This window comes from Carlito syrichta, unplaced genomic scaffold, assembly GCF_000164805.1.
Source record: "Carlito syrichta isolate Samal-C Ts95f unplaced genomic scaffold, Tarsius_syrichta-2.0.1 Scaffold99233, whole genome shotgun sequence".
Classification (NCBI taxonomy): domain Eukaryota; kingdom Metazoa; phylum Chordata; class Mammalia; order Primates; family Tarsiidae; genus Carlito; species Carlito syrichta.
Window position 1 is genome coordinate 63,334 of NW_007043329.1, and position 12,911 is coordinate 76,244.

Genomic DNA, 12,911 nt, shown 5'->3' on the forward strand with positions numbered 1-12,911 from the left:
AACCTTAGAAAATGAAGGACATACCCTCATGGAAATTGGAACTGGCATCCAATTCCTGAATAAAACCCAAAACCCACAGGCCATAAGAGAGAAGATAGACAAGTGGGTCCTCATTAAACTGACAAGCTTCTGCAAAGCCAAAGGAACCATCAAGAGAGCTGGAAGACAGCCTACAGACTGGGAAAAAGTATTTGCCAACATCAGGTCTGACAAAGGCTTAATATCCTTGATCTACAAGGAACTCAAACGTGCCGAAAAGAAAAAAACAAACAACTCCATTATAAAATGGGCAAAAGATAGGAACAGACTCTTCACAAAGGAAGACATCCAAGCAGCCAACAGACACATGAAGAAATGTTCAACCTCACTAATCATCAGGGAGATGCAAATCAAAACCACACTGAGATACCACCTAACTCCAGTCAGAATGACAATTATCAACAACTCAAAAAATAACAGCTGCTGGAGAGGGTGTGGCGAAAAGGGAACACTTCTACACTGTTGGTGGGAGTGTAAACTAGTGCAACCTCTGTGGAAAGCAGTGTGACGATTCCTAAAAGCTCTAAATATCAACCTCCCATATGACCCCGCAATCCCCCTACTGGGAATATATACTGAAGAACTCAAATCACTCTATAAAAAAGATACTTCACATGTATGTTTATCGCAGCGTTGTTCACAATAGCAAGAACCTGGAAGCAACCATTCTGTCCATCAAAAGAGGACTGGATTAAAAAAGTGTGGTACATATACATGATGGAATATTATGCAGCCATAAAAAATAACAAAATCATGAATTTTGCAGCAACCTGGATGGAACTAGAGTCTATAATACTGAGTGATCTCTCACAGAAACAAAGATCCGAGTATCACATGTTCTCACTCATATAATGGACCTTGAACATCCAATGTAATACTATAAGAAAATGACTGACAGTACTGGGAAACTATGAAGGGGGAGGGAGATGGGATTAACAGTAGCAAATATCTGTCTGGGGACGGGGAAACACCTCTTATCAACAGGGTGCCTGAATGAAACGTAATTGTATACCTAACCCTTAACTGTACTCCACAACATCATAATAAAAAATATTGATAAAAAATAAAATAAAAGTGCTCCCGCCCACACCGTGCTGAGTGTTCAGGAGTTTTTGACCAAAAATGTCATGACTCCCATGCCCCACTCTCCATTTTCACCCAATTTCACCCCGTGTGACTTTTGTTTGTTTGTTTGTTTGTTTGTTTGTTTTCCTGGATGAAAAAAGTCCCCAAAGGGAAACGTTTTGCTAATGTGGAATAGGTGAAACCAAAAAATGGCAGAGGCACTAAAAGGCATCCAAATCGATGAGTTCAAAAACCATTTTGAGCAGCGGAAAAAGCATCACAATAGGTGTATTGCACCAAATGGAGAGTGCTTGAAGGTGATTGAAGTTTCAAAGTGTAAGAATACACAATTTTTAAAAAATAAATTTCAGGGGCTTTTGGATCCCTCCTTGTATAGCTGTCTGTCCCAAGGGATGAGAACATAGGGGTGGAGGAGAGAGTTACAGGTTGCCCCATTTATTGACACTTGACTTTAAAAGGCAAGTTGTTGCTTTATCGCCAAACCCTCCTACGAGGAAAAGCCAGCATGGAAAAGAAAATATATTCACCTTGTGGGTATTGGGTGAAGAGGAACACAATCAGGCTTACTTACACGGAAATTCTAATTTTTATTTTCAAATTAGAAATATCAAATTGCTTTTTTTGATTGCAAAAATAATATATGCTCATTATAAAAAAATTAAACAAATAGAAGCAGAAAGTGAAAGCCTCCCATAATCTAATCCTTTTCAACATAATTATTGTTGATAATCAGCAACATATTCATTCAGGCTCTACTCTATGTCTGAAAAAAATTTTGCTGATATTTTTAAAATTAGATTATATTATAAGTACTTTTTTATATGTTGCATTTTTTGAAGCTATGTATATGTGGATGTCTTTTGACAAGGGATAAAATCAACTTCTAATGTCTGAAAGCTGACCTGGTACTATTGGCTAGATCTTGATGTTCTCCTGTTAAATATATATAACTTCACAGAACAGAACGTCAATATCAGATAAGGCCACTCCATAATTGCTATGGTCTGAATGTGGTTCATCTCCACCAATGCTCACGTTGAAATTCGATCCCCATTGTGGCCTAGTGAGAGGTGTTGGGCCATAGGGTAGAGCCCATATGAAGAGAATAATGATCTCCCATTATAATAAATGAGTTCTTGATTTCTAGGGAATGAATTAGTTCCTAGGAGAGTTGGTCATTTAAAAAAAAGTTTGGCTTCCTTAGTTTATCTCTTTACACATGCCCACTCCTCTTCCGCTTTCTGCCATGAGTTGAATGAAGCAGCAAGAGCCTCTCACCAGAAGCCAAGTAGATGCCTATGCCATGCTTCTTCTTCTTTTTTTTTTCTTTACTTTAAACATGTGGGGTACAATTCAGGGTTAGGTACACAAATGTTCATTATGAAGGTACCCTTGTTGATGAGGCATTCCCCTCCCCTCCCCTGGCAGTTTCCCTCAACTGCCAATCCCACCCATCCGCCCAGGCAGTTTCCCACTACTGCCAACCCCTTGCTTATAGTATTACGGTAATTGTTCAAGGTCCGCTTATGAGTGAGAACATATGGTATTCTCTTCTTCGTTTCTGTGGTAGATCACTGAGTATGATCGACTCTAAATTCATCCAAGTTGCTGCAAAGTCCATAGGTTTGTCCTTCTTTACAGGTACATTCCATTGTGTATATGTACCACATTTTTTTAGTCCAGTTCAGCTTTGATGGGCAGCATGATTGGTTCCATGTTTTTGCTATTGTGAATAGACCTGCAACAAACATGCATGTGCAGGTATCTTTGGTAGAATGACTTGAGTTCCTTCAGGTATATTCCCAATAGGAGGATTGCTAGGTCATATGGAAGATCAACGTCTACTTCTTTCAGAAATCATCACACCATCTTCCAAAGAGGTTGCACTAGTTTGCATTCCCACCAGCAGTATAAAAGCGTTCCTTTTTCTCCATATCCTCAGCAGCATCTGTTGTTGTGGGTTTTACTAATTATGGCCACACTTACTGTGTGGTATCTCAATGTTATGCCATGCTTCTCCTACTTCCTAGCCTGAAGAATCACAAGATAAGTAAGTCTCTTTTATTTATAAACTACGCTTCAGGTATTCTATTATAACTACATAAAACAGACTAAGGCAGCAACTATGATGGATCAAAACAAAAGCAAAACAATGCTATAATCATATCTAATGCAGACAAAATATGAACATTGTACAAGACACTATAAAAATATCCAGGCATCCCCCTTTTCTGATTAATATGAGTGATTGCTGCATTTTATCCATTACAGCTTCATCCTTAATATAGTCTGTTCTCCTTCTAGATAAGATACATTAAGATATACATTCATGAGCCTGGTTCGGTGGCTCAGCCTGTAATCCCGCGCTTTGGGAGGCTGAGGTGAGTGAATTGCCTGAGCCCGTGGGTTCGAGACCTGCCTGGGAAACTTGGCGAGACCTCATCTCTACAATAAATAAAAAAAAATTAGCTGGGCGTGGTAGCACGTGCCTGTAGTTCCAGCTACTTGGAAGGGTGAGGTGGCAGGATCCCCGCAGTCCAGCAGGTCGAGGCTGTGGTGGCCGGGAGCGGCCACTCACGCCAGTCTGGGCGACTGAGTGAGACTCCAACTTAAAAAAAAAAGATATACATTTATGGAATTACCCACTTCTTGGCAGCATCCAATTCAGAGCAAAGCCCCACTTCCTTACACCCTCCCCAAACCACCTGACACAAGGCCAAACCCCAAACTCTCTGTATGTCCTTTCTGACACCTCTTACTGATTCGCCTCATAGTTCTTCATAGAATAGTTCTCCCTCACTGCAATGAGCAATCACCTTAACTGGTTCAACCACAGGTATGTTCCTGGTGGGCTGGAGAAAATTTGATGTCAGTGTGCATAGATCTATTTGTTTATTTTTAAGTTTTGTTTTATAGCATTCCATTGTATAAATGTACCATATTTTATTTAACTGAAAATCTATTAATAGTTATTTGGAGGTCTCTAACAATAACGCAATGAATACCCTTCTTTACATGCTTCCATACAATTCCCAATTTATTTCCCTGGGATAAATTCCTAAAAAATAATTGCTGAGTCAAAGATTATGCTCATTTTCACTTCCATTTAAACTAATTTTGTATACTCTAAAGGTAACATATGATCTTGGTAAAAAGCAATAAATCAAAAGTTTAGATGAGCATAAATTATAAACAAAAACCTTCTTTTTCTACCACATTTTCTTTGTTTTTTGTTTGTTTGTTTGTTTGTTTTGAGTTGGAGTCTCACTCTGTCGCCCAGACTGGAGTGCCGTGGCCACTCCCGGCCATCGCAGCCTCAACCTGCTGGGCTCCGGCGATCCTTCCGCCTCAGCCTTCCAAGTAGCTGGAAGTACAGGTGCACGCTACCACGCCCGGCTGATTTTTGATGTATTGTAGAGATGAGGTCTCGCCAAGTTGCCCAGGCGGGTCTCGAACCCGTGGACTCAGGCAATCCACTTACCTCAGCCTCCCAAAGGCGCGGGATTACAGGCTGAGCCACCGAACCCGGCTACCACATTTTCTAGTATCAGTCCTTAGAGATAACCATGTGTATCTTTTCATAACTTTTGTCCAAATAAAAAACAAATTGTGTTTTTGTATATATACATAAACACAAGCATAAGTATAGATTTTTATTCTCTCTTTTTAAAAAGGGTCATGCTATGCTTTCATTTAATTTTTATTTATATTGCAAAATTATTTACTACAATATTTATGCTCCCACCAAAATATATGAGACTGTATGGTTTTCAGCATGTAAGTTTAAGATGTAGAATATTAAGAAAAATAAAGTCACCTAACAATATCTATTTTGCAAGCCTGTTTGGGGACATTCAACAATATAGACAGAGAAGTTTCATGCATTTTGCCTGGCCCACAAATTTTGTATGAATACATGATAGTAATCCATATTGTTATTTCTATTATTATCATTTGTTTTGTCTGCCACATTAAGTTGCCTCTATGTAGTGCTCCTAGTTCTATCTTTTAATGTTAAGAAAATAAATTTAGCTTTTCCAAACTTAAGATTTTGCATTACTATATTTAATAATAAGAGTTTAGGAAATTCAAATGCTGTGCAAGCTGGCTACAGTCTCCAGAAAAGAAAAAGTATCTTTCACGCTATCTTGCTAATCAATTCTCTGGCTACAATTTTCTATTGATCACTTCCTTGGAGAATTTGAGAATATTCTAATACCCAGAATTTTGGCACACAGGCACTTGATGAATTCTATCTTAAAGAGCAATAATGCAATTTGGGTGAAAATAAAGAGGCAGCCGAGTAGAGGCTCTGAAGGATGAACGGGTAGATTTCATGGGCCCATTTCCCTATTACAGAAAGAGATATTGATTGTCTGCAGCACAGCTGAGGAACTGCATTTGGAAATGCCATAGAAAGTAGTCTGTGGCTGAGGTTCTGGGGCTTAGCCCAGGACAAGGCATTTGGCAGGTTCAGCCTCAGAATGGCAGGAAGCCTGCTTTCCAAACAGCAGCTGCAAAAAGAGACCGAGTTGTTAAAACTTATTTGGCCTCATTCTCATCCCTCACTGCACCCCTTGGGCACTCTCCCAGGCACAGTGCTGTCTTTGTAATCCAAGACAGTGGAGCAGGGGAGGCAAAGACTGGAGGAGAAAAGGGAGAAGAGAGGAGTAAAGAGAGGAAGGAGAGGGAGGGAGAAAGATGAGAGAGAAAGAAAGGAAAAGGAGAAAGTTAGAAAAATGGGAGAAAGTTGGAGAAAATATTGGAATTTACTTCTTGACAATAAGAATCATATTCAAGGTAATATTGACAAAGGAATCTTTTTCACAAAGGAAACATGAGGGCTTTCTGCATTCATACCTTTATTCTGAATCTATAAATGCATTAGTATTGATACTGTTACTATCATTATTTCCTTTATAAAGCTCTTGATATCTATTATTTTGACTTCAGTAATAAAAAATGAATTTTTAAATAATAATCTCCCATGTTACGGAAGCAACAGTGGAGAAATATTAAATAACTGTTCTCTTGGCTGGGCACGGTGGCTAAGGCCTATAATCCCAGCAGTTTGGGAGGCCAAGACAGGAGGATTGCTTGAGCCTAGGAGTTCAAGACCAGTCTAGGCAACATAGTAAGACCTCTTCTCTGCAAAGTTAAAAGCAAGCTAGGCATGGTGGCATGTGCCTGTAATCCCAGCTACTTAGGAGGCTGAGGTGAAACAATGACTTGAACCCAGGATGTCAAGGCTGCCATGAGCTATGATCATGCCACTGCACTCCAGCCTAGGTGAAAGAGTGAGACCCTTACTCAAAAAATAAAGAAAGAAAATAACTGTCCTAATATTACCCCAGATGTTGATGTCCAAGGATCAATTAGGAAACAGACTCCTAGGATCCCAAACCAATCCCAAACTTAGCCCAGTTTCATCATTTGTTTGCTAGATTGATCACACCATATAGATATCAACTAAATAATAGGAACAGGTCCTGTTTAAAGAACAGAGCTCAGGTTTCACGAACAGGTTGTCTGGGTGTGAGTGTGGGTTTCATCATGCACCAGTTGTGACCATAAGCAAGATCCTTACCTCTCTGTACCACAGCCTCCTTATCAATAATGGCAGTATCCAAAGTGGGAAAAGTCATAACGCCTATCTAATAGTGTTATTATCAGGATTAAACAAAATAATGTGCATGAAGTTCTAGCATGGTGTCTGACACGTAGCTAGGACCAAATACATGTTATGAGAAGTAGGAATTGTTAAATATTAGTGAGTTAGTCTGAAATTATATAGACAAGATTTTCCAGTTACATAATAGACTCTGAAAAGGAATTCTCATAATCTCCATTAGATTTTTTTTTTTTTTTAACTAAAAAAGCAACTGAAATTGTCTGGAGCCAGGAAGGAGAGTTGCTCTAAAAAATACATGCAGAGGGAAAACTCTGGTTTTTATTTAGGTGAAGTTCCCAAGTCTCAAAAGATTGGGGGTGGATGGTGCCCTCAATTAACTTCACTAAGGAGATGCCAAGAGTCATTCAATGTCGTGGAGATAAACCAGCCCATCCATCCCATTAGTGGTTCTTTACCTTTGAGGAGAAATTTCTCTCTTCAAGCTACAAAAGACGAAAAATGCACAAACATGCAAAATCTTGCATCCAATCGAAGAGTTAAGCCCCTACCTAATGTCAACCATGCTTTGGCAGATGAAGAAAAGATAAAGATGTATTAGGCAAAAACAGCTTTGCCCTTCTGCATTTAAGGTTTGCAGCCAAGTGGAGTTTTGATCCTAGATTATTCTCTCTGCTGACTGACTGATTCAGAGTGTGAGCATCACCTCTAACCTATTTAACTGATAAAGGTGTATATGAATATTAGGTCAGAAGTGAAGAAATAGGACAGAAGTTGGGGGAGGAGGTGTAGTAAACATATAGGCAAGACTCTAGAATCTTTTATTATGCCTCCTTCAACTTTCTCGTATATGAGGGGAGTGGAGAACACCCTGGATGGATTTAGGGGAACAAAGGAAGTTCTCTTCTAGCCCTGTGACTACATACTGAGAAAATTCAGTCTCTTCTACATTTTCCATGAGGTATTGGTTTCTCTTTATAGTTTTTAAGGCAGCAACATTATTATTAGTTCTATGGAAAATATTGAACCACAGTGGTTCTCGGGAATATCTTGCTGCTTAAGCTTAAATGTCACAAGTTATTTGATCATATATAGATATCAATAAGGCAGGCAAAAGCCTACTGTTCAGAAAGGGAAAAGCACTAAGAACGATAGAGTTGGGCACAAAATAGACCTGGGGATGTCAGAAGAAGACATTCTTTCTGAGACTGGTGATTTTGATTTAGAATATAGCTTGCAATCCTGGAGTTGTCTTCCTTTTGCTTGTTTAGCTAAGGCAGCCATTCTCAGCCTTAGATGACAATATTTCCTTATCAATGATTGGATAAAATTGCAAATAAAGAGAGTTCCAGCACCAACTTGGTAGTAGAATTTCTCACTCTCTCTCTCTTCCACCTGGCCTCTCCATAAAAATAAACTAAGCATATCTGAGTAGGCCTTTCCAGGATCTGTTCAAAAATAAAAGTAAAAATGTGTGACTCAGTCTATTTCACATATCTTAAAAAGGGGACCAATCAAAACACCTTGGTGTTGAAAGAAACTTTTAAAGATTTAGCTATTCCAGATGTAGCAGAAGAGAGATAAGTAGATTGAGTAAAAGAGCCAAATTACACTTCTTTTTCTTTATTTATTTTCAAGTAAACAGGTTTTATTTCCTTAGACACACTGTGTACACAGAGTAACTAGAATTAAGCTGACAAGGTGTTGCTGAGCAGAGAACCAGCTCTAACAAATAGATAAGAGTGACTTATACTCATTTATAAATTACTTACGTACACATGAATGTCCTAAAGGGTCGGAAAGTACTTTGTGTGATTCAGAACATGGTGCCTGTTGTGCACATGGCTTACTAACCACTTTTCTTCTTTCCATATCTAGGACAAAATTTCCCTTTATCTAGACTCTACCTCTAAAATTCTGAATGAATAGGGTCTGTGCAAATAAGTCTTTCTGTTTGTTTGTTTTAAATGTTTTATTTTAGATTCAGGAGGTACACGTATGTATTTGTTACATAGACATATTGTATAGTGGTGGAGACTGGGTCTCAGGTGGGCCATTTCACAGATACTGAACATTGTGCATCATAGGTAGTTTCTGAACTCTAACTCCCCTCCTCCACCCTGCTTATTAGTGTCTCCAGTGTCAATTATTTCCATCCTTGTGACCATTTAGTTCCCACCTATGAGTAAGAAAATGCAGTGTTTGGTCTTCAGTCTCTGAGTCTGTTTACTTAGGAATGATGATCTCCAGCTCCATTCATGTTGCCGCAAAGGACATGATTTCATTCTTTTTATGGCTGTGTAGTATTCCATAGTGTATATACGCCACATTTTCATTATCCACTGATTGGTTGATGGGCATTTACGTTGATTCCACATCTTTGCAATTGTGAATTGTGCTGTGATGAATATGTGGGTACAGATGTCTGTTATATGACGACCTCTGTCCCTTATGGTAGACACCAGTAGTGGGATTGCTGGATCATCTGGTAGATCTACTTTTAGTTCTTTGAGTAATTTCCATACCGCTTTCCATAGAGGTTGTACTAAGTTACACATCTACCAACAGTGTGTAAGTGTTCTCTTTTCTACACATTCACACCATCATTTATTGTTTTTTGATTTTTTAATAATGGTCATTCTGACTGGTGTAAGGTGGTATCTCATTGTGGTTTTAATTTGCATTTCCTTGATGATGAGTGATAGTGAGCATTTTTTCATAGGTTCGTCGATCATTTGTATATTTCCCTTTGAGAGATGTCTGTTCATGTCATTTACCCACATTTTAATGAGGCTATTTGCTTTTTTCTTGGTAATTTGCTTGAGTTCTTTGTTGATTCTTAATATTAGTCTTTTGTCAGATGTATAGTTTGCAAATATCTTCTCCCATTCTGTAGGTTGCCTGTTTTCTCTGTTTATTATTTATTTTGCTGTGCAGACACTTTTTAGTTTAATTAAGTCCTACTTGTTTTTCTTTTAGTTGTATTTGCTTTCTGAGTTTTAACCATAAATTCTTTGCTTGGGTGAATGTCCACAAGAGTTTTTCATAGATTTTCTTCTAGAATTTTTATGGTTTCAGGTCTGACATTTAAGATTTTAATCCATCTTGAATTCATTTTTGTATATGGGGAGAGATAGAGATCAAGTTTTACTTTTTTGCATGTAGTTATTCAATTTTCCCAGTGTCATTTTTTGAACAGGGTGTTCTTTCCCCAGTGTATGTTTTTGTCTGCTTTGTCAAAGATCAGTTAATTGTAGGTATTTGTGTTTATTTCTGGATTCTCCATTCTGTTCCAATGGTTAATGTGTCTGCTCTTGTACCAATACCATGCTGTTAAGTAACTATAGCCTCATAGTATAATTTGAAGTCAGGTAATGTGATGCTTTTAACTTTGTTTTTTTTTTTTTTTTTTGCTTAGAATTCCTTTGGCTATTCTGGCTCTTTTTTGGTTCCATATTAATTTTAGGATTGTTTTTTCTAATTCTGTGAAAAATGATACTGGTAGTTTTATAGAAATTCCATTGAATCTGTAATTACTTTGGGTAATATGGTCATTTTAATAATGTCAATTCTTCCAATCCATGAGCATGGTATATTTCTCCATTTGTTTGTGTCCTCTGCCATTTCTTTGATCAGAGTTTTATATTTCTTGTAGTGATCTTTCACCTTCTTGGTTAAATATATTCCTAGGTATTTTAGCTTTTTGGTTGCTATTGTAAATGGAGTTGAGTTCTTGATTTGAATCTCAGCTTGGTTGCTATTGGCACTGATTTGTGAGTATTGATTTTTGTATCCTGAAACTTTACTGAATTCACTTATCAAGTCCAGGAGCCTTTGGGTGGAGTCTTTAGGGTTCTGTAGGTAAAAGATCATACTGTCAGCATACAGGGGTAGTTTTGATTTCTTCTTTTCCAGTTTGGATACCCTTTATTTCTTGTTCTTGCCTGATTGTTCTGGCAAGAACTTCCAGTACTGTGTTGAATAGTAGTGGTGAAGGTGGGAATCCTTGCCTTGTTCCAGTTCTGAGGGGGAATATGTTCAAATTTTCTCTGTTCAGGATGACATTGGCTGTGGGTTTGTCATATATAGCTTTTATTATTATGAGAAATGTTCTCTCTATGTGTATTTTGCTGAGGTTTTTTTTATCATGATGGTATGATAGACTTTATCAAATGCTTTTTCTGCTTCTATTGAAATGATCATATGATTTTTGTTTTTAATTCTGTTTATATAGTAGATCATGTTTATTGACTTGCATATGTTGTACAATCTTTGCACCCACTTGGAAAAAACCCACTTGGTCATGGGATATTTTTTGTGTGTCTGCTATTGAATTTGGTTAGCTAATATTTTGTGGAGGACTTTTCATTGGGTCTTTTCCCTCCTTTGGTATCATAATGATACTGGCCTTTTTGAATGAGTTAGGGAGAATTCCCTCCTCTTCAATCTTTTGGAATAGCTTCAGTAAAATTGGTCTCAGTTCTTCTTTGTAGGTCTGGTAGAATTCAGCTGTGAGCACATCAGGTCCTGTACCTTTTTTGTTGTTGGGAGACTTCTAATTACTACTTCAATCTCGCTGCTTGTTATTTGATCATTCAGGTTTCTATTGCCTCCTGAATCAAGGTTGGGTGGGTTGCATGTTTCTAAAAATTTATCCATTTCCTCTAGATTGTCTCATTTCTTTGTATAAAGGTACTTATAATAGTCTGGATGATCTTTTGAATTTCCATCATATTAGTTGTAATGTCTCCTTTTTCATTTTGATTGAGCTAATTTTCATCTTCTCTCTTGATTTCTTAAGTAATCTAGTTAGTGGTATATCAATTTTGTTTATCTTTTCAAAGAATCAACTTTTTGTTTCATTGATCCTTTGTATTTTTCTTTATTTCAATGTAATTTATTTCTGCTCTGATCTTCGTTATTCTTTGTTTTTTTTTTCTTCTGCTAGTCTTGGGTTTGGTTTGTTTGTGTTTTTCTAGTTTCTTGAGGTATTATGTTAGGTTGACAAGGTGTGATCTTTCAGTCTTATTAATATAGGCCTTAAACACTATAAATTTTCCTCTGAGCACAGCTTTGGCTGTGTCCCAGAGATTTTGATAGCTTGTTTCACTGCTGTCATTCATTTCAAGGAACTTTTAAATTTCCATCTTGATTTCATTGTTGACGCAAGGATAATTCAGGATAAAATTGTTTAACTTCCATGTCTTTGCTTGATTTTGCAAGTTCTTCTTGGAATTCATCTTTAGTTTTATTCCACTGAGTCTGAGAAGGTGCTTGATATGATTTTTTAAATTTTTTTTTAATTTTTATTGAGACTTGATTTATGGCCTATCATATGGTCTATCTTGGAGAATGTTCCATGTGCTGATGAAAAAAATGTATATTCTGTAGTTTATGGATGGAATGTTCTGTAGATATCTGTTAGTTCCATTTGCTCTAGAGTCTGGTTTAACTCCAATATTTTTTTTGCTGACTTTCTGCCTTGATGATCTGTCTATTGCTGTCAGAGGAGTGTTGAAGTTTTCCACTATTATTGTATTGTTGGGTTTTTTTTTAGGTCTAGTAGAATTCATTTTATAAAGCTGAGGGTTCTAGTATTAGGCACCTATATTTAAAATTGTTGTGTTTTCTCATTAGTTTGGTCTCTTTTTCATTGTATGATAGCCATCTTTTGCTTTTCTTTTTTGTACTGTTGTTAATTGAAAGTCTGTTTTATCTGATATGAGAATAGCCACTCCTGCTCATTTTTTATTTCCATTTGCATGAAATAGTTTTTCTCACCTCTTTATCTTGAGTATGTAGAAGTCTTTGTGAGTTAAGTAATTGTCTTTGGAGGTAGCAGATATTTAGGTAGTGTCGTCTTATCCATACTGCCAGTTTAAATATTTTTAGTGGGGCATTGAGATTATTTACATTCAGAGTTAACAATATATAAGGTACTATTCTACTCACCATCTACTTGTTATCTGGTTGCTTTGTTTATTCATTTTCTCTAGTGTTCCATAAAGCCAGTGCACTTTATGATTTCCGGCATTTTTTTTTTAATAATTAATCAGTATTTTTATTATAGTTTTGTGGGGTACAGTTAAGGGTTAGGTGTACAATTACATTTCATTCAGACACCCTGTTGATAAGAGGTGTTTTCCCAGCCCCAGAC